Source organism: Meles meles, chromosome 14 (assembly GCF_922984935.1).
Source record: "Meles meles chromosome 14, mMelMel3.1 paternal haplotype, whole genome shotgun sequence".
NCBI classification, from domain to species: domain Eukaryota; kingdom Metazoa; phylum Chordata; class Mammalia; order Carnivora; family Mustelidae; genus Meles; species Meles meles.
Window position 1 is genome coordinate 6,815,777 of NC_060079.1, and position 19,970 is coordinate 6,835,746.

A 19,970-nucleotide genomic window follows, 5' to 3' on the forward strand; every position below is an offset into this window, starting at 1 on the left:
CCAATTATCCATCAACTGAGGCAGGGAGTAACCAAATAGGACATACCCATAGATTTGAATATTATTTAGCCATCGAAAGACGTACTAATGCATGCTACCCTGGATGAGCCCTGGAAATATTATCCTAAGTGAAACAAGCCAGTCACAACACGGGAAACATGTTACATGATTCCATTTATATGAAATGTCAAAAACAGGCCAAACCATGGAGACCGGCAGACTAGTGAATGGCAACAGCTAAGAGGGGGAGAAATGAGAAAACTATTTTTAAAAGCTGGATTATGGGGAGCTTGAGTGACTCAGTCAATTAAATGTCTATCTTTGGCTCAGGTCATGATCCCAGGGTCCTGGGCTCAAGCCCCACATCGGGCTCCCTGCTCAGTGGGGAGTCTGCTTCTCCCTCTCCTCCTGCCCCTGCTTGTGCTCTCTCTCACGTGCGCTCATTCTCTCTCTCAAATAAATAAATAAAATCTTAAAAAAGTAAATAAATGAATAAATAAATAAGGAGCTATATTGTCCACTTCCTGTGAATTTAGACCTAATTCACCCTTACAGGATGTATTATTTTTACCTCCTGTTCCAGTAAACAATTTGCAACTGTTCTTCAGATAAGAAATCTATTGTGAGCTCCTTGCATAGGTACAAATGAAATCTCTGATCTGCCTTTAAGCAGACAGTGTACAAGTGATTTGGCCACAGAAGAAACAGCAGTGTTAGAAGAAGAGAGCCTTGTCCTTCCAACCTAACAGAGCAGACCAAATCAGTTGGTGGTGAAATGTTGACTATGTGATTGCTAGGACCATAGTCCCAACAATGCTATATTTGAGCTATAAAATAATCATCCTTTGGGGGGCCTGGGCGGTTCTGTCAGTTAAGCCTCTGCCTTGGGTTCAGGTCATCATCTCCTAGTCCTGGGATCAAGCCCTGCGTCAGGCTCCCTGCTCAGCAGGGGGTCTGTTTCTCTCTCTCTGTCTCTCTCCCTCTGGCCCTCCCCACTGATCATTCTCTCTGAATAAAATCTTAAAAAATAAAATAAAATAATCATCCTTAAGAAGGTCACCTAAGAAGTAGAGGGTGAAGTTAGTAATCCATTTCCATGGTCCACGAATGACTCCAAAGTCCACAGGAACCAACTACAGCAAGTATCTAAAGCACCTGGTCCACCTTCCCATCGACATCTGTCACATTTCATTGGCTGGTTCTGCCAGCAGTTCTCCATTATTCCAACAACATGTACCTCCTCCTGAAGAGAGCCTGGGAACTCTCCTTTCCCAGTTCCTGCACTGTTCCTGCAGGCCATCAGAGAAAGAGAAGTCCCAAGGTGATCTTAGCTGCATAGAGTTTTCCTTCTTTTTGTAAGAAACTGTATGTTTCGGAAGGTCTTAAGTTCAGGGCACCTATCAACACATTTAAATCATTTCCTGGACTGGCACTCATCTGCATCATTGGCGTCTCCAACCCAACCATGTCCGGCTGCGGTGTCACCATCTCAGAATCCCTGTCCCACGAGGACCCTCAGTGTGTGTGGTAGGTGGCAAAGATTAATGAGGCAACATCAAGGGTGCCTGGGTGGCTCAGTTGGTCGGGCAACTGCCTTCGGCTCAGGTCATGATCCTGGAGTCCCGGGATGGAGTTCCACATCGGGCTCCCAGCTCCAAGGGGAGTCTGCTTCTCCCTCTGACCTTCTCCCCTCTCATGCTCTCTCTCACTGTCTCTCTCTCAAATAACTAAATGGAATCTTTAAAAAAAAAAAAAAAAAATGAGGCAACATCAAGGCTCTGCTGCTGCAACACGGATGCAAAGATGGCAACATGGGCCTGGAACTTAAACACTGACAGTGTTTAAGTCTCCTTTACAAACTATTCTCGAATTTCTGCTTCTCATCCTTCTATAACCCTCAGCACGTCCTTCCATTTAGACTCATCGCAATGTACTACAATTCTCTGATTGCTCATCCAACAGTGTCCGACCTAGAAACCCTGTGAGGAATGAGATCTCCTCCACCTTCTACATCACTCAGCACAACTTCTGTGCAGGTAAACAGCTAGGTTTTTCATCCACCTGCTGCCTCCCTACACTCTTGGAACCGCTCCTGCTCTAACACTCAGGGAGCCTCCTCACCAGGATTCACCTCTCTGGCTCAAACACAACCAAGTTCAAGTGCTCTTCTCAGCAGTTCCCCAGTACCAACTAAACTTCCCTTCTCCCAGATGCCCACACCCACAGCCTTGAGAACCCTCCCCTTCTCCATCTCCCGATGCCCACCGCCACTCCCCACATCTTTGGATTCATTACCTCAAGTCACTTCCTCCGCGGGTCTCCCACCTCAGAGCTTTCTTACCTCTCACCAAGACGTTATCGATTTTCCATTTTTCCACTCTCCAGTCCTTTCAGTGCCCAAATGCCAAATGGAAGTTTCCTGAAGCGCATCCCCAGTCGCACTCAATATCCTGCTCGACAACCTTCAATGGCTCTCCGGATTAAAACGTAATCTCCTCAGTCCAGCCTGCAGGGCTTTCATCCTTCATACCCACTCTCACTTTCAACTACTTTCAAAACCTTGAAGGAGCTCCTTCAGTGCATGGTGTTTTAAGACTAGCAGAAGAAGAAAAACTTGTTTCCTCTCGTGCTATCCCCATACGAATATACTCTTGGTCTCAGCCACCCCGGGCCACCTGTTAGTCTCCGCAAGTGCCTTCTGCTCTCTTGCCTGTTGAGATTGTCCTACTACACAGAAGGCCTTCTTCCCCACGTTAGCCTCTCAACATCCTGTGAGCTCTTCAGGATTTGTCTCACACACCTCCTCCTCCCTCAACTAAATCTTCCCTTTGCTTTGCCACCACCCTAACCCCATTCACACAATCACACCCTGGGAGATAGACTCAGACCAGCTCTGTCCCTTGGAGCCTGTATGTAGTGAGTACACCACTGCCAGCCCACCCGGTCCTCGGCCACAACGCTAGCTGCGCTGTTGCTCACATCCACGTGTCCACCACATTATACACACAGTAATGCCAGAACTCTGGCTCTTGACTCAAAAAACCCAAGTGTCAATGAGACATGGGGAGTAAGTGGGGACGAGGTCAGAGGGAGGGCCACGAGAATGGCTGAAGTTAGGAAGAAAGAGGGTGCCAGAAGCCAGCATCCTGAAAAACACCTCCAAGTCAGTACAAGGAGGAGGAAGGGCTGGCACAGAGACCTATGGGAAAGGAGCAGAATGAGGAGAGCCGGCAGCACGGGCACCAAGCAGATTTTCAAGAAGGAGGCAGAGATTCACAAGGGTCAGGGCTGCGGAGAAATCAAGAGGTACCACAAAAGGGCCATGCGTTGGAAAATTATGAAATCACTGTTTAAAAGGAAAGTACTTCCATTGCTTGAAGTACATCAAGTGCAAGGGCTTCCGAAATAAACTCACAGTGAAGAAGGGGGCAGGTGTCTCCCATGTTCCTGCCAAGCTTCTGGAAGAAGAGGGTGGAGAGACACAGGGCAAGGTCTGTGCGTTCACAAAGCCGGCTGGGAGCCAGAGCTAGTGAGGGCTGCTCAGAAAAGCAGTCACCTGTCACTTGAGAGCTATAACCGCCTCACCCACGCCTAGGAATGACTCTTGCACAACGGAGTCAAGGATGTTTCTGCAGTAGAAAAAGAGGTCTGGTTTTGCCAATTACTTGCCCCTTTCTGTGGACAGTAAAGGAATGAATGGGCTCTGGAAGCCTGGAGGTGCCTGACCAGTCACAGTACAGGTACCGCTGCTTCGAAAAGAGGAGTTTCCTGCTAAAGTATCAGAACACAGAACTCGGTATTTGCTGGACCAGGCTCCTAAAGGAAAGGGGTTCATAAAAGGCTCCTTGTGGATTCTGCTTCGTTTGCGTAAACCCACACCTACACATTTGACCTATACTAAGGCTCTTTCAACTCAACAGCATATTAAGTGTGACTCTGCAGAAATGAAATCACTTTCTTAATAAATTTGCCAATTAGAATTTCCTGAGGATATACAAAAGCCGAATGTACTGCTATTTCCTATCCTAGTTCTTGGTATACTGCTTTCTTTTTCTCTGAAGTTGATTGATATCCCCCCCCCCCCATGGTTCTGGTGCCCATGTCAAACAAGCTGCTTTGTGGAGGACTTCTCTCCAAAACCTGGATTTTCCATGCAGAAAATTAATGTGCCTGCCACATGACTGTACTTTCCTTTTGCTTTCTGAAATTTAAGGTTGAGAAATTCTGGAAGGTGACCTCTCTCTACCTGTTGGGCCTAGCACAGTGGCATGATTTAGAACTTGAGGAAACCTAACATCATTTCTGCTGGAATCTTCTATCAGAGAGCACCTCTGAAGTTCTATTTGTGTTCAGTTCTGGGACTTTGGGGTCGTCTGTCACTGGTTTTGCTGAGTTGTTGTCATTGTTCCCACTCCCACACCTGTTTCTGTTTGAAGACTATTCTCAGCCCCTGCAACCACAGGAAATGGGGCTCAGCAAATCCTTGTCATACCCTGAATTTCCATCCTTAATCACACTATGAATTTCTAACTGCTGGTGTGGCATCCAATTTTCCTGTGGTTACTCTCCAACTTTCTAACTGTCCATGCTTACTTTGCAATTAACTCTACATCATGGAAGCAGTTAGATAAAGGAAGATGACTTCCCCATACCCCCGGTAAACTGTAACATGAACATTTCCCCATGTGGTGGTGGTGATAGTTAATTTTATTTGTCAATTTGGCTAGGTCGTGGTGTCCAGTTTTTTGACCCAACACTACTCTAGATGTTGCTGTGAGGTATTTTTTAGATGTAATTAACAGTTAAATCAGTAGACTCTGAATAAAGCAGATTATCCTCCAAAATGTGGGTTGGCCTCATCCAATCAGTAGATGACCTTAAAAGACAGAGGTCCCTGCAAAGGAAGGAATTAAGTCCCATGACTGCACCTGACTCAAGACTGCAACATCAACTCCTGCTGGAATTCCCACCTTCTGAGTTGCCCTACAGATTTTGGACCTTCCAGTCCCCACAACTATATGAACTAAATCCTTAAAACCAAGCATTCATTCATTCATTTTCTACACACACACACACACACACACACACACACACACACACACACATACTTACAAAATTGGTTCTATTTCTCTGGCAAGGTTTGATAAATGCAGATTATTAGAAACCTTCAATAAAATTCATCACACGATCTTCTAAATACCATGCCTATTGTGTTATAACCAAGGATCTGCTTAAGGTTTCTGAAATGAGACTGTATTAAAAGACTAGATATACAGAACTGCCAATCATCATGAAGCCAAAAATTATACAAGGCCGATAATGGATTTTAAATTAAAGGAGCAATTATTTCCAGAGGTACCAAAAAAGTCATAACTTAATTCGGCCCTTTCAAATCTCAGTCTCTAATTCTCTACATTGGCTTATTTCTTACTGAATGGATCTCCAGGTAGCTTCAGAAGAAATTATAGCCTTGAATCAGGAAAATCTAAATTATAGGCCCCTAAAAATCATACTCATGGCAAAATGTTGCCAATAAATAAAATCCCTGTGGAAAAAAAATCTTTGATAAAGTAACAGAATTTTACTGAGTGCCTATCACATGTGTTGGGAACTATTACAAAAAAAAAAGCATTTATTGTACAATCTTTTGTAACACAAACTAGCATCTGCTCAGTGCCACAAACACATGTCACAGTGAGGTACATTGGTCTCTGTTATTAGAAAAGGCTTATATTAAGTTACATAAAGAGGGTAAATGCCCACATTGGTAATAAATACAATTATCGAGTAGGTCCCCTGGAGAAGCAAAACATAATGCTACATGAATGCACTTTGCAAAAGACAGATTCCCAGGGCCTGCCCTGAAAGGCGTTAGCTATTTCCTAAGGTAACAACTAACGAACGCATTTTCAAATCCTGTAATAGTAAAGCACTGGTCACTTTCTGTAGACGCCAGCACTTGACCTTAAACTCAAACAATAACCAAACAACGGATTTTCCTTTAACTCTGATCTTTATTAAGATAACTAAAGAAAGAACTATTTCATTTAAAAACAATAAACTGGACCCATTCCACCTTCCCAAGTCTTCGAAAGGCCACTAAAGAGGTCACACCACAGTAGGCACAATTTTATTTTAGGTCCAGTTGCTCCGTAAGAGAGCTCAGACTATGAAGTTATCACAGCTTTGAACTTTGTCCTACAAAGAATACAAAAAACCCACTGGTGTGGTGTGATTTGTAAGTTCGTGCTGTTGCCTGGCATTAAGTTAATATATAACAACAATTACACACCAGAGAGAAAAAACTCAACAAGTTAAATATACACTCTAGGAAAACCAAAACTGGCAACAACAAGAAAGTGAGAATCTGTGCAATTTGGTTGGCCCTATGTGTGTGTTTTTTCCCCACTTTCCCATAAATGTGAAGACATTTGCTCGTGACTAAGCGATTCTGACTGATGATTGCTAGGCTCACCCTGATCCACTCAGCAGGTACAGGGTCTGTGAGCTGAGTGGTTTTCATTTCAAGAGATAAGCAATCTGACCATTTGGGTTCAGGTAGAACAAAAAATTCTTCCCAGAGAATACTGTACGAATTTCAACATCCAGAAGAGTTTAACATTGATTTCTCAAAATAACTCATTCTCAGTAAGCACTGATACCAGACAGCTACTCAAAATCTGGCATTCAAACATGGCAGCCAACACCTCCACAAATAAAGAAATCCACAGAGCTCTAGCCTGTGGAGATCCACAATCTCCAATTAGCACTCAATTCTATATTACTTTTCACAGCAATCCTGTGAAAAAATTGGCTTTTCCGAGGGCACCTGGGTGGCTCAGTCAGTTAAGCATCCAACTCTTGATTTCAGCTCAGGTCATGATCTCAGGGTCATGAGACTGAGCCCCACATCAGGCTCCACACTGGGCATGGAGCCTGCTTAAGATTCTCTCTTCCTCTTCCTCGGCCCCTCCCCCATGCTTGCTCTTGCCAACCACCCACCCCCCCGGAAAAAATTAGCTTTTTGGGGGACTTTTAGCAAATCATCTTATCTCATTGAGCTTTAGTCCCATTTGTACACTGGGAGGAATCATGCCTGCTTCATAGAAAGCTTACATGATTTAAAAAAACACACACATACAGAGCAAAATCAGGATTAGAATGAACTCTCCAAAACTGCACCCCCATTGAAGAGAGGAAGGCTCTCTCAGTCCAGGCTTGCTCACAGGTAAAGCCACTGTTATTAGCCAGTGGAGAACATTATAAAATAACAAAAGCCTCACATTGGAGCTCTTTGGCAACTTTCCACACATAAAGAGTTTCAACTTTTGAACATTATGTTTTTTTGGATACTAAGTTTAAGTGATGACAATCTGGTCAAGTGTTTCTAGTTCTACCATTAATCTTGGTTTGGTTTCATGGCAGTTTTCCACAGGGAAACAGTGAAGAATTGGGTCGATCCTGAAGGAAATTTGTATTCATTATATTTGACAAATTTATGTTCAGTTTATGTGATTTTGTATCTAAAACATTTAGCCCTCTGCTCAAACAACCTCCACATGCAAACAAAAGAAAACTAGATGAAAGCATTTAGACTCAGTCAGAGTATCTGAGAGAATACTAGAAATAATAACTTGGAAAAAAAGGCATTACAACTTTGAAATCATGGGCATACAATAGCAATCTTTTCTACCTTTTCTGGCGAGTTACCATAAATAGGAATATATGAAAGTAGATGCCTTTCTTCCGAAGCTTCAGATACTCTGATCCTAAATGTGGCAATAAAAATAGTGGTACATTACTGGGTATTTACCCCAAAGATACAGACATAGTGAAAAGAAGGGCCATCTGTAACCCAATATTCATAGCAGCAATGGCCACAATCGCCAAACTGTGGAGAGAGCCAAGGTGCCCTTCAAAAGATGAATGGATAAAGAAGTTATGGTCCATGTATACGATGGAATATTATGCCTCCATCAAAAAGGATGAGTACCCAACTTTTATATCAGCATGGACAGGACTGGAGGAGAGTACGCTGAGTGAAATAAGTCAAGCAGAGAGAGTCAATTATCATACGGTTTCACTTACTTGTGGAACATAAGGAATAACACGGAGGACATTAGAAGGAAAGGGAAAGTGAATTGGGGGAAATCAGAGGGGGAGACGAAGCATGAGAGACTGTGGACTCTGAGAAACAAACAGGGTTTTGGAGGGCAGGGGGGTGGGGGGTTAGATGAGCCGGGTGGTGGCTATTAAGGAGGGCACGTATTGCATGGAGCACTGGGTGTGGTGCAAAACGATGAATCTTGGAACACTACATAAAATTAAATTAAAAAAAAAATCAAGAAGACAGCCCCTCCTTTCAATGTTCTTTCTCTGAGCAAATAAATGTTGTTTAAAATTGTAAAAAAGAAAAAAAATAGTGGTGGGTGCTGCGTGCTACTAACCCTCTGTACGTACCAGAGCCATCACAGGGACCAAGATCAACATGGTCACCACAGTTCCTCTGGGTTTCATTAATGAACAAGGCTCTGTTTAACAGGCCTGATTAATGAAGTAGAACACAGCAAGTTTTCTGATGCTGATCAAATCTACACAGCTAACTATTTAATCCTATTAGAAACACACAAATGTACCAAACAGGAAGGTTAAAAAAAGAATAATAAGAGATATAGCTAAAGCAGGATAAAGACCTAACCATTAGCATCACAGTCTTGTTAATATCATCTTTAAATTCAGGTGATGGAAAGGACCCTTCCTAACTCAGACTCTTAGCCTATATAGAAATAGCTTTGCATCTCACCTAGCCAGGCCCCTTCCCAGTGTAGGATTCTTCCTGCAAAGAAGCAGAAACCCCAGAGAGTTTTCCACAGGGTAGGTTAAAAATTTCAACAAAACTGTCCACTCAAACATTTACTCACTATTAGATACTATACAAGGTGCTCATGACACAATAAATACAAAGAACACAATTACTTAACATTCAGCACTTACCAAATGCCAGGTCCTATGCTAAGTGTTTCTCACTGAGTGTCTGCCTGAATCACCAAAGGGCCCTGAGAAGCAGATACTCGTTCCTGTGAGACAGAGAAGGAAGTGGGGAGAATAACCTGGCTAGTAAGCACCTGAAATTGAATCCAGGCTCTCAGGCTCTAGACCCCACGGTTTTACGCACTTCCTCAAGCACACAGGTCAAGGAAAATTTATAGTAAGAGCTTCTAGAGATTTTCCAAAGAAATAACAGAAAAAAGAGGGGTGCCTGGGTGGCTCATTGGTTAAGTGTCTGCCCTTGGCTCAGGTCATGATCCCAGGGTTCTGGGATCTCCAGCCTGCTTCTCCCTCTCCTACTGCCTGCTGCTCTGCCTAAATAAACAAATCAAATCTTTAAAAAATAATAATAGTAATAGAAAAAGGAATACTCTTATGTCAAACTATTAAGGAAAAATCTCAGCTAATCAGTTATTAAACAAAACTTAAGACTTTTAACCAAATCATCTAGTATTTCAATTAATCAGAACATGATTAATATCAGATAAATATCAAGTACCAATATTAAAGTACGGTTCACATCAGATTCATCCTTTAAAAGGAGCTTAAGCTATTAGTTACAATAGTCATTACATACTAAGTGCCTACTAGCACAAAGTACTGAGTTAATAATTAATTTTATAATAATTAATAATTAATTTTATAATAATCTAATCCTCCCACCAATTTCCATGTAATGTATGAAAGAACAGACTAACAGCAAACCTCAGAGTCCAGGACTGCTGCCTCCCAAAGTCTCTTTTAACTACACTTAGGTCTATGTTTCAAATAATGCACACAGTCATGTGGAAACATTTATGCAAATACATAACACACACACACTTATAAATACTAAGAAATCTTGAAAAAGATTATTTTTCAGAGACGTTAAATCTAAGTAACTGGGGACACCTGGGTGGCTCAGTCAGTTAAGCGTCTCCCTTTGACTCAGGTCATGATGCTAGGGTCCTGGGATTGACTCCTGCATCAGGCTCCCTGCTCCCTCCACCCTTTACTCAGTTCGTGCTCTCTCTCAAATAAATAAATAAAACCTTCAACCAAAAAAAAGAATGTTTTTTTAAAATAAAAAGTATCTAAGTAATTGGATAGGATGTTCCACTTTTACTCACTGCAGTGTGCTGGGTACTCCAGGACAATGTGTGAAGCTAAGAACCCAGGAACCCAGTCACAGCCCTCAAGAAGCTCACAGGCAGTATGGTAGACCAAAGGAGCAGGTATGAAACACAGGAGACCATAACAACCTAGTACATAGTTACGTATGCTAAAGGGCCTTCAGCATTAATGACTGAAGTCCAGCAATGAAACCAGCTTCACAGGCAAGAGTAATCACAGAATGCAGCACAGAGCAGTTTGGATCCAACTACACAGGCCATGAAAGGTGAAAAAGAGTGATGGGGGGTTGGGAAGGACAAGACAGTGTGAAGGGGGTATCTTCTTTGAGGAATTTTTTAAAAATGTAAGGTAAGGAGAATTACTTCTTTACAAAGTCTTCCCAAAACAAACAACAACAGCAGCAACAACAACAAAAAAACAGAAAAAGAGAGAACATTACCAAAATTCTATGAAGCCAACATTACTCTCATAACAAAAACAGGAAAAGAGGACGCCTGGGTGGCTCAGTGGGCTAAAGGCCTCTGCCTTCAGCTCAGGTCATGATCCCAAGGTCCTGGGATTGAGTCCCACATCGGGCTCTCTGCTCAGCAGGGATCCTTCTTCTCCCATCTCTCTCTGCCTGCCTCTGCCTACTTGTGATCTCTGTCTGTCAAATAAATAAATAAAATATTAAAAAAAAAAACCAGGAAAAGAAATTACAAGAGTAGAAAAACACAAACTAATATCTCTTATGAATACACGTGCAAAAATCCTAAACAAAATACCAGCAAACCAAATCCAGCAACATATAAAAATGATTATATACCATGGCCAAGTGAAATTTCTCCTAGAAATTCAAGCTTGGCTTAATATTTAAAAAATCAGTTAATGTACTACATCATATCAATAAAGGACCAAAAAAAAAAAATCACATGATTCAGAAAAAGCATTTGAAAAATTAAATTTGGGGCACCTGGGTAGCTCAGTCAGTTAAGTGCCTGACTCTTGATTTCAGCTCAGGTCGTGATCTCAGGATCGTGGGAGTGAGCCCCACATCAGTGCAGAGTCTGCTTGAGATCCTCTCCCTCCCTCTCCATCTGTCCCTCCCTCTCCCCCTGCTCATGATCGATTAATCAATCAATCAATCAATCAATAAAATCTTTTTAAAAAATTAAACTTCCCTTCATGATAAAAGTATTCAGCAAATGAGTAGAAGGGAACTTCTGCAACCTTATAAGAGTATCAACATACAACACACAAGCTAACCATCATACTTAATGGTGACAGACTGGATGCTTTCCCCTCAAGACCAGCAACTGGGCAAGACTGCTACTGCTGTCACCATTTCTACTTAACACTGTTCTGCAAGGCATTTAGGAAAGAAAGTGAAATAAAAGCCATCCAGATTTGGCAAGGAAGAGGTAAAACTATCTCTATTTGCAAAAACAAACAAACAAACAAACAAAAACAAAAACAAAAAAACCTTATAGGTACAAAGTCCTAAGGATAACACTAAAAAACTATTGGACTAATAAAAATTTCAGAAAGGTTATAAGATAAAAGATAAATATTAAAAAGATCAATTGCATTCCCATACATTTGCAATGAACAATCCAAAAGGAAATTAAGAGAGCAATTCCAGGGGCACCTCGGTGGCTCAGTCAGTTGGACATCTGACTCTTGATTTTGGCTCAGGTCTTCCTCTTAGGGTCATGAGATCAAGCCCCATGTTGGACTCCATGCTCAGTGTAGAGTCTACTTAAGATTCTCTCTTCCCCTCTGCACCCCCCACCCATGCTAGCACTCTCTCTCTAAAAAAAAAGAAAACAATTCTATTTGCAGTAGCATCAAAAAGAATAAAATACTCAGGAATTAATTCAACAAAAGAGTTATACAACTTATATTCCAAAAACTACAAGACATTATTAAAAGAAATTAAAGATCTCAGTAAGTGATTCATGGAATGGAAACATAGTTTGAAGCAATATTCTCCAAAACTAATTTATAGATTTAATGCAATTGCTATCAAAATTCAGTTGACAGGACACCTGGGTGGCATAGTCAGCAAACAGATCCCAAAATTTGTATTAAAAACAAGGGACACAGAATAGTCAATACAATCTTGATAAAGAGCAAAGTTAGGGAGCTTACACTTTACAGTTTCAAAACTTACTATAAAACTATACTAATCACTGCATAAGTGCAGACGTACAAATCAATGGAAACAGAACTAAGAGTCCAGAAATAAACTTTCATATTCATGGTCAATTCATTTTCAATAAGGGCTCTAAAAACACTGAATGGGAAAGAATGGTCTCTTCAACAAATGGTGTTGGCATAAATGCACAGCCATATGCAAAAAATGCAATTGGATCCTTCTCTCATATATAAATTTAAGTAAAAATGAAGCATAGATCTAAATTTAAAAATTAAAGCCATAAAACTCTAAGATGAGGACGTATAAGTAAATCCCCATGGCCTTGGATTAGGCAATGGTTTTTGAGGTATGATACTTAAAGCACAAACAGGAAAAAAAATAGGTAAATTGGATTTCTTCAAAATGAAAAACTTTGATACAAAGGATGCTACTAAATATGTGAAAACACAACCTATAGGAAAAAAGGATTTCTAAATCATGTATCTGATAAGAGTCTAGTATCTAGAATGTATTTTAAAAAACTCTTTTAACTCAACAACAAAATAGCAAAGAACCCAATTACAAAATGGGGAAATAGGGGCATCTGGATGGCTGAGTCAGTTAAGTGACCGACTCTGGGTTTTGGCTCAGGTCCTGATTTGGTTGGTCCTGAGCTCCAGCCCCAGGCTGGGCTCCACATTCACAGGCAGTCTGCTTGAAGATTCTTTCCCTGTGTTCTTGCAACAGCTTGCACATAGTTTATAAGAGCCAGTGTGGGCAAAAAGGGATCCCTCTTAATATCAGGAATCTGTGCTCTGATTGCTGATTGCTGGGTCTGATCACAGACCTGCAGACAAGGAGGCAGACAGCCATTACTGTTCACCTCCCCAACATTGTTGCAAGCTCCTGCCCCTCTGGCTGAAGTGACTTCCAGGAGATTTAAAGGAAACTGTATTCTTTTCTCCCCTAGCTTTATTTTTTGTCTTTCTCCTTTTAGGGAGCCAGACATTAAAGACTGGGACATTCAATACAACTGCATACACAGGGGAAATTAGAAAGTGACCAAGCATGCCCACAGAAAGGCTTAGAAAATGAGAAGTCATTAATTTTACACCTCAGGCCAGTCCTCAGCACAGAGATAGCCTATAAAATCAAACCACAAAAACAATACCAAAAAGCAGCAAACCCTGAGGAAGAGGGAGAATATGATTTCCAGAGTTAGCACATTATTCCATACAGATGTCCAGTGTTCATTAAAAAGAAAAAAAAAAAAAATCCCAAGGCATACAAAGAAACAGTAAAGCATTGCTCATTCAAAGGAAAAAGAGAAAAAGAAAAAGAAAAAGAAAAATGTCCCTTAAAAAGACCAAAGGAAGATCTACTATGCAAAGACTTTAAAATAACAGTCTTAAAGATACTCAAAGGACTAAAGGAAGATGTGGAAAAAGTAAAGAAAATACATGAACAAAATCCAAATATCAGTAAGGAGATTAAAAAAAAACAACTAAAAAGAAACCAAAAAAAAAAAAAATCAGCTAAAAATTAAAACAACTGGAATGAAAAGTTCATGAGAGGGATTTAAAGTTATATATGAAAAGCAGAAGGAATAATAGCAAACTTGAAGACAGGACAATGGAAACCAGTCTAAGGAACAGAAAGGAAAAAGATTGAGGAAAAGCAAACAGAACCTAAGAGACCTGTGGGACACCATCAAATGGACCAACATACACATCATGGGAGTCTCAGAAGAGAGAAAAAGAAGCAGAGAAAATATCTGAAGAAAAAAATTGGCTCAAAATTTCTCAAATTTGATGAATATAAACATTCACAAAACACAGCAAACTCCAAGTAAGATGAACTCAAGGATGTGCACTGAGACACATTATAATAAAACAGCAAAAGAAAAGGAAATCCTCATATAAAATGAATCCTTAACAAAACTGTCAGATCTCTCCTTAGAAACTGTGGAGGCAGAAGACAGGGACCAATATATCAGTGGGCTAAAAGAACTGCCAATCAAGAATCCCATATTGAGCAAACCTGCCCTTTGAAAGTAAGGGAGAAATTAAGACATTCCCAGATGAACATAAACTGAGGCAATCTGTGACCACTACACCCATCCTGCAAGAAATGCTCAAGGACTTCCTGCAAGGTGATACAGAAGGGCACTAGGCAGTAATTCAAAACCATATGGAGAAATGAAGATTTCAATAAAGGTAAATACATGGGAAATGATAAAAGCTAGTATTACTGTAAGTTTGGTTTGTAACTCCAAATCTTGTGTCTATATAATTTAAGAGGCCAATGCATTTTTTAAAAATTATTGGTTTATGTTATGGCATTCACAGTGTATAATGTTGTAATTTTGTGATACCAATAACCAAAAGGGGTAGGGATGGATCTATGAAGGAGCAGAGATTTTATATGTTATTAAATTAAGACAGTATAAATTCAGATTAGAGTGTTATAACTTCAAGACGTTAAATGTAATCCCCATGGTAACCACAAGAAAATATCTATAGCAGACCATCTGGGTGGCTCAGTCAGTTAAGCGTCCAACACTTGACTTCAGCTCAGGTCTTGATCTCAGAGTTGTGAGACTGAGCCCTGCCTCAGGCTCTACACTCACTGGAGTCTGCTTGAGATTCTCTTCCTCTGCCCTTCTCCCTCTCCCATGCACACACACGTGCTCTCTCTCTCTCAAATAAATACATCTTTTTAAAAATTAGAAAATAGCTATAGAATACACAAAAGGAAATGAGAAAAGAATTTAAACATTTCACTACAAAACATCAACTATAAACAAAAGAAGACAGTAATCCAGGAAGTGAAAGACAAAAAAAAAAAAAAAAGCTATAGGACATATAGAAAACAAATAGCTCAATGACAGAAGTTAAGTCCCTCTTTAGTAATTACTTTAAATGTAAATATGTTAAATCCCCCCCAAAAAGACTGAGATTGGCAGAATGAATAAAAACACACAATCAACTATATGCTATCTACAAAAGACTCACTTTATACCCAAAGATACAAAAAGCCTAAAAGTGAAAGAATAGAAAAAGATATTCCATGCAAATAGTAACCAAAAGAGAATAGGGTTGGCTATACTAATATCAGACATAATAGACATTAAATATATAAAGTTTACAAGTAACAAAGAAGGACATTATGTATCAGTAAAACTTTCAATATGGCAAGAAGATACAACAGTTATAAACATTTACACACTTAATGACAGATCATCAAAATAGATGAAGGAAGCAAAAATAAACTATTGAGACTACATCAAAATAAAAAGCTTCTATACAACAAAGGAAACTATCAACAAAACTAAAAGAAATCTACTGAATGAGAGAAATAATTGCCAATGACAATCTGATAAATCTGATAATGACAATCAGATAAAAACCTGATATATAAAGAACTTATACAACCCAACACCAAAAAACCCAAACACATACAATCCAGTAAAAAAATGGGCAGAAGACATGAACAGGCATTTCTTCAAAGAAGACATACAGATGGCCAACAGACACATGAAAAGATGCTCAACATCACTCATCACCAGAGAAATGAACATCAAAAACACAATGACATCTGTCAGAATGACTAAAATCAAAAACACAAGATAGAACAAGGATGCAGAGAAAAAAAAAGGAACCATTGTGCACTGTTGATGGGAATGCAAACTAGTGCAGCCACTGTGGAAAACAGTATGGAAATTCCTCAAAAATTAAAAACAGAATTACCATATAATCCAGTAATCCCACTACTGGATATCTACCCAAAGAATATGAAAACAGTAATTCAAAAAGATATGTGTACCTCTATGTTCACTGCAGCATTATTTACAATAGCCAAATTATGGAAGCAACCCAATATAGATGAATGGATAAAGAAGAAGTGATAGATATACACAATGGACTATTACTCAGCCATAGAAAAGAATGAAATCTTGCTTAGCAGCAACACAGATGGATCTAGAGAGTATAATGCTAAGAGAAGTAAGTCAGAGAAAGATGAACCCCGTATGATTATAGTCATGTGGAATTTAAGGAACAAAACAAAGAAAAAAAGACAAAAAATGGGCTCTTAAATACAGAGAATAAACAGATGGTTATCAGAAGAGGTGCATGAGGGGATGGGTGAAATAGGGGAAGGGGGTTGAGAGTAACTTATCATGATGAGCACGGAGTAATGTACAGAATTGTTGAATCATTATACCGTACACCTCAAACTAAATTAAGGGAGCACTGTATGATAACTATACTGGACTTAAAAAAATAACATTCGTAATTTCAGATCACAAAAACTTATACATGAAGGAAAAACTGACAGAATTAAAGGGATAAATACAGTTCCACAATGATACTTGGGAGACTCTGATACCCCACTCAAGAGTAATGCAGAGAACAACCAGAAGTAAGGAAACAAGAGAATTCGAACAATGTAATAAAGTACTAGATCTGACAGACACAAAACCACAGGACACACATTCTTCTCAAGGGCACACAGGACATTTTCCAGGGCAGACCAAATGTTAAGTCACAAATTAAGTCTTAAGACTTAAAAAAAAAGGGGGCACTTGGGTGGCTCAGTCAGTTAAGCGGCTGCCTTCCACTCAGGTCATGATCCCAGAGTCCTGGTATCAAGCCCCGCATTGGGCTCCCTGCTCAGCGGAGAGTCTGCTCTCCTCCTCCCCACCCTGCCTGCCGCTCTGCCTACTTGTGTTCTCTCTGTCAAATACATAAAATCTTAAAAAAAAAAAAAAGGCTTAAAAAGATAGCTATCATACAAAATATCGTCTCTGAACACAGTCAGATAAAGTCAGAAATTATTCAGCAATTCTGGGGCACCTGGGGGGCTCAGTGGGTTAAAACCTCTGCCTTCAGCTCAGGTTGTGATCCCAGGGTCCTAGAATCGAGGCCCACATCGGGCTCTCTGCTCAGTGGGAAGCCTGCTTCCCCCTCCCTCTCTGCCTACTTGTGATCTCTGTCTATCAAATAAATAAATAAAATCTTTTTTAAAAAAGAGAAAAGAAATAAATTATTCAGCAATTCCAATCATACAAACCCAAAAGAACTGAAAGCAAGATTTCAAAGAGACATTGGTACACCCTTGCTCACAGCACCATTATTCCCCCTAGCCAAAAGGTGAAAGTAACTGAAATGTCCAACAGTAGAAGAATGGGTAAAGAAAATGTGGCATATACATACAATGGCATACTATTCCGTCTTTAAAAGGAAGGAAATTTTGACATATGATACAGCATGGATGAACCTTGAGGACACTCTAAGTGAAATAAGCCAGTCACAAAAATACGAATACTTTATGCTTCAACTGACACAAGGTATTTATAATAGTCAAAATCATAAAGAACTTGTGGTGTAATGTACTAATGGCTGCCAGGGGCTGGGAACAGGGGATGATGGGGAATTACTGTGAACAAATGCAATGTGATATATACATGAAATGGAAGGTTATTCACTACTCAAGAGAAATGACTCAGAATGCTTACAAGCACAAATCCTGAAATGCCATGCTGACTGAAAAAAAAAAAAAATACAAAAGGCCACAGAGTGAATGATTCCTTATACGAAATGTCTAGAAAAGGCAGATCTATAGTGACAGATTGTAAATTAAGTCATTGCCAAGGCCTAGGAGTTTGGGGGGAAGTGGGGAGTGACTACTAATTGGGACAGATTTCCCTTCTAGGATGATGAAAATATTCTATAATTGACGGTGGTGATAACTGGCATGACTTTATGACTATACTAACAACACCTCAGTTTTACACTTTAAATGAATGAACTAGATGGTGTGTCAATTATATTTCCATAAAGCTGTTTTAAAAAAAAAAATAAATAAAGCTAGTTGCTTGCTATGGTGTCAACTCATCCTTAATCTGGACAAAAGGTGTTAACAGCCAGGAATGGTACCGTCTGAACTACTGGGTTATAATCTCACTTCTGCCATTAGGCAGAATGTAGCTGCTTGGGTCATTATTTAACCTTTCCGATCTTTAATTTGTTCATCTTTTTATATGGATTAATAATACTTTCCTACCAACGCATGGCACATAGTAAGCTCATTTACACTACTTGTTAGTAGTAAATGCTTTTAATAATTCTGTATAAGTAATATCTTAATTGTCTAGTTAACAAAGCTCTTACTGTCAGAAGACAGATGTATATTCCTCAGAAGTATCAAAACTATCTCTATCATAAGATAAAGGAGCTCAATAAGTCAATGAACACTATTGTTCACTGCTGTTAATTCAACGAACATTTTTTAAGAGCATGGTCAGGTGGCAAAGCTTTGGCTTTGGGTTAAATTTCCTAGTGCCCACACCTTGTTTGGCCTACATAGGGGATTCTTCTTAAACCGAATTAATTAGCAATATTTAAGAAGAGAGAGATTTCACTTAGAATGCAGGTTTCTGGATTCTCTGGGAAAATAGGAGGGTTTGCTAACATTGGGCCACGTTCCCAGTGGATCGTATAGGTGGAACCTACAGAGTTTCCATGTGAGACTGCATAGCTCTTGTGTTACCTGCCTGGCCCCAAATGCCATAAGCGTTTGCAGTATCTGGGCTGTCACAGACTGGAGATACAGATATAAATCAGCCACAGCTATCAATCTTCTGGAGCTCACAGACTAGCATGTTATAATGAAAACAGCCATAATAAATAGCCGGGTCACTTATTATCAGCCAGACCCATTTTATATAGAAAAGGAAACAATTAGGCTCAAAGAAGTTACGTGATTTACAGAAGGCAAACCATATCAGCCACACTAACTGATACATGCCTAAATTATTATAAAAGTATCTAACCACTTTCTCCAAATATCTACAAGAACGAAATGCAGGGGTGCCTGGGTGGCTCAGTGGTTTAGCCTCTGCCTTCGGCTCAGGTCATGATCTCAGGGTCCTGGGATCGAGCCCCGAATCGGGCTCTCTGCTCAGCAGGGAGCCTGCTTCCTCCTCTCTCTCTCTCTCTGCCTGCTTCTCTGCCTACTTGTGATCTCTGTCTGTCAAATAAATAAATAAAATCTTAAAAAAAAAAAAAAGAACAAAATGCAACAGTTAAAAGTAATGGTGAATCAGGGAAGTAATGTTCAGGACCACCATGCTTTGATTAATTAAGGAATAATAAAGAAGTTGAATAGACAGTACCACTTTCAACTTTTTTTTATACAAGAAAGGAGAAGACCTGTTAATAAAGTGACACAAAATGAAGCATGAGCTTATTATTCATTAAAAATTAATAGATTATCGGGATGCCTGGGTGATTCAGTGGGTTAAGCCTCTACATCTTCTGCTCAGGTCATGGTTTCAGGGTCCTGGGATTGAGCCCCGTCAGGCTCTCTGCTCAGCAGGGAGCCTGCTTCACCCTTTCTCTCTGCCGGCCTCTCTGCCTACTTGTGATCTCTGTCTGTCAAATAAATAAGTAAAATCTTTAAAAAAATAATTAAGAGCTTATCAACCAAATACCTATCATTTATTCTGATAAATGGAGCTTCTTCAGAAAATTACCAGACTCCATTTTCACAGAAAACACAGTAATTAAAGAGCCCCAAGGTGAGAGAAGGAAGATTGAGTATCATTTCTAGGAATCATGCCAGGTTCCTATGTGTTTAATCTGTCCTTGGACTGACCTGGCCCCATTAATCAAAGCAACTGGTTGTCTGG

General features: G+C 40.0%; 1 protein-coding gene across 1 annotated transcript in view; it reads right to left on the bottom strand.

The window, feature by feature from the left end:
• SPATA13 (spermatogenesis associated 13) overlaps positions 1-19,970 on the bottom strand; it is a 146,146-nt gene that overhangs the window by 109,955 nt on the left and 16,221 nt on the right. The gene's annotated exons all lie outside the window — the stretch shown is intronic.